At 38.1% G+C, this 3,358-nt stretch overlaps 1 non-coding gene across 1 annotated transcript; it reads left to right on the top strand.

Annotated features, from left to right (window-relative positions):
* Positions 1-274: 274 nt before the first annotated feature.
* Positions 275-346, top strand: TRNAR-CCU (transfer RNA arginine (anticodon CCU)). Its single transcript has one exon. It is a non-coding gene; the product is annotated as a tRNA-Arg (tRNA).
* Positions 347-3,358: the final 3,012 nt, after the last annotated feature.

Genomic DNA, 3,358 nt, shown 5'->3' with positions numbered 1-3,358 from the left:
AGACAATAAGATGGAAGAGGGTAATTGGAGGAAAGCATTCTAGGATTCTTTTGTTATTTTGGAAGAGAGTAGAGCAGAAAGTGAATTTATCATGAAGCTAAGGAAGCATAAACTGCAGTACTAATTCTTTTACTCTTTTTAATTTTTTTCTTAAAGAAGACTCCCAAATTGAATAACCTTCAGGTCCCATAAAATCTGGATCTTCCTCTGGGGTAGGGTTAATGTTTTAATATTTATATTTATATTTTATTAAAACAGTATGTTTGTAGAGACTTCCCTGGTGGTCCAGTGGGTAAGACTCTGTGCTCCTAATGCAGGGGTCCAGGTTCAATCCCTGGTCAGGGAACTAGATCCCTCATGCTTCATGCTACAACTAAGAAGTCCGCATGCCGCAACTGAAAGATCCTGGGTGGCGCAACTAAGACCCGGCACAGCCAAAATACATACATAAATAAATATTTAATTTATTTATTTGTGTATTTCTTTCTTTTTGGCTGTGTTGGTTCTTTGTTGCTGCGTGCGGGCTTTCTCTAGTTGCGGCGAGTGGGGGCTACTCTTCGTTGCAGTGCGCGGGCTTCTCATTGCAGTGGCTCCTCTTTGTTGCAGAGCACGGGCTCTAGGTGCACGGGCTTCAGTAGTTGCGACACGCGGGCTCAGTAGTTGTGGCTTGTGGGCTCTAGAGCGCAGGCTCAGTAGTTGTGGTGTACGGGCTTAGTTGCTCCGCGGCATGGAGATCTTCCCGGACCAGGGCTCAAACCCGTGTCCCCTGTATTGGAAGGCAGATTCTTAACTACTGCGCCACCAGGGAAGTCCCATAAATATTTAAAAAATAAATAAAACAGTATGTATGTAAAAAGTTGTAAATACAACTACTAAAAGTGTAAGAAACTAAATGTGTATTTTCTAATGTGGTAGGGAAATTAAGAAAATTTGATCAAACCAATGAAAAGTAGGTAAAGAGGGGGGAAAGAAGCAAAGAAAGCACGTTATAAATAGAAAACACAAGCTAGAATGGCAGATATGGCCTAAATTATTATTTAACCCTGATATCTCTTCCCCCTTCTCACATGGCAATGTAATTTTTAGCCAAGCAGTTTAAAACCTACATCTCTCATCCACCCTTACAGCTGGATGTGGCCACTGGTATGTGACTAGAAGTGGTGTTGCAGCTTGTGGGTTGCCATTAAAAGGAAGGGAAATTTTCTTCTCTTTCTCCTTCTCCTCTTCCAGCTGGCTGGAATTTAGATGTACTAGCAGGAGCTAGATAATCTATCTTGTACCACAAGTGAGTAGGATGCATATCAAGGATGACAGAGCAATAAGAAAGAAGGAGACTGGCCCTGATAATTTTGTGGAGAGCCATCATACCAGCTAGGACTTTTATGTGAGAGGTAACTTCCATCTTGTTTAAGCCATTTGTCCTTTGATAGCTTGGCAAAAGCAGCTGAACCAATATACTGACTAATTCAGTAGGTATAAATATAAATATGTCAGAAATCATAGTAAAAGTAAATAGATTAGACTCACTGGTTAAAAGACAATGATTTTCAGATCAGAATAAAACAAACAAACAAAAAATAAATGCAGCCACATTCATTTGTTACATATTGTCTCTAGCTGAGGTATATTTGCAGGATATTGCCAGAGTTGAGTAGTTGCAGTAGAGACTGTATTGCCTGCAAAATAAAAAATAATTATTACTTGACCCTTTACAGGAAAAGTTTGATGACCTCTGAACTAGGTCATAAAGCAAATTTTAATAAATATCAAAGAATAACTATCATACTGGCCATATTCTCTGATCTTAATGAAATAAAATGCGAAGTCAAAAGCAAAGAGATAGCCAAAATAACCTCATTACATTTGGAAGTGTGTTAAAGAATTCACAGGGAAAAGAAGAAATCATAAAGGAAATTATAAAATATTTGGAAGTGGAGAACATTGAAACACAATATAAGAAAATTTGTGGAAATCAGCTAGAGCAATGATTAGAAATTTATACCCTTTGAAATATATATTAGAAAAAGAAAAATACTAAAAATTAGTAAGCTGAGTATGCTCAACTCAAGAATTAGAAACAGAATAATAGAATAACCTGAAGAAAGCAGTGAAAAGGAAATAAGAATGGAAACAAACAAAATAAAAAACAAAAACAATAGAGAGATAAACAAAAGCAAAAGTTAGTTCTTTGACGAAACCAAGACAAACCTCTGGCAAGATGCACCAACAAAAAAAAAGAGAGAGAGAGGAATGGAGCAAATAATAATAGATTAGTTTACTAAATTAATTTACTAAATGATTTAATTTAAAATAATTAAAAAGTGAATGTAATAAAAGGTACTGTAGAGATTTTTTTTAATTATGAGAGAGGACTCCAAGCAGCTTAATGCTGACAAATTAGAAATTTCAAAAGAAATGAATAATTTTCTAGAAACGTGCAAATGTCCAAAACTGATTCGAGAAGTTATAGAAAAACAAACTAATTCTCTGTCCTTTGTATCAGTTACCTATTGCTAAGTAACAAAATCACCCTAAAACATAGTGTCTTAAAACAACAACCATTTTATTTGCTCATGATTCTGCAGGTCAGCAGGTTAGCTAGGCACTATGGTAAGAACAGGTCTTCTGCTGGTCTTGCCCTGGGTAACTCAGGCAATGGCATCCATCTGGCAGCTCTACTGGGTCTAGATGGTTCAGGATGGCCTCCCTTAGATGTCTGGCAGTTGATATTGGCTGTCAGCTGAGTCATATGCCTCCATCAGGTTATTTCGTGCTTCTCATGTTAGCAGAAGGATTCTAAGCAAGCAGCAGAACGGGGCAAGCTCCAGTGCACAAGTATCTTCAAGCCTCTGCTTGTGTCGCATTTTTCCGTGTCTCACTGGCCAAATAATAACAAATTGTGGCCAAAGCAAGTCACTGTGTGAGGGATTATACATTGGTAAGGGTACAGGGATAGGCATTTATTGGGGGCTTGTTTCTATAACAATCAACAAAAACTGTTAACTCCCTAAATATAACGTGGTATTCCACATTGGATGCTGGAACAGAAAAAGGACATTGTGGAAAAACTGGTGAAATCCAAATAAAGTCTGGAGTTTAGTTAATAATAATGTACCAATATTAGTTTCTTATTTTGACACATGTTCCACGGTTATGTACTCTTTTTTTTAATAAATTTATTTAATTTATTTTTATTTTTGGCTGCATTGGGTCTTCGTTGATGCACGTGGGCTTTCTCTAGTTGTGGTGAGGGGGACCACTCCTCGTTGCGGTGCAGGAGCTTCTCATTGTCATGGCCTCTCCTGCTGCAGAGCACCGGCTCTAGGCACGCGGGCCTCAATAGATGCGGCACGCGGGC

The sequence above is a fragment of the Balaenoptera acutorostrata genome, chromosome 2, assembly GCF_949987535.1.
Source record: "Balaenoptera acutorostrata chromosome 2, mBalAcu1.1, whole genome shotgun sequence".
NCBI classification, from domain to species: domain Eukaryota; kingdom Metazoa; phylum Chordata; class Mammalia; order Artiodactyla; family Balaenopteridae; genus Balaenoptera; species Balaenoptera acutorostrata.
Note: the sequence above shows the minus strand (reverse complement) of the source record. Positions and strands in the feature narration are given on the sequence as shown.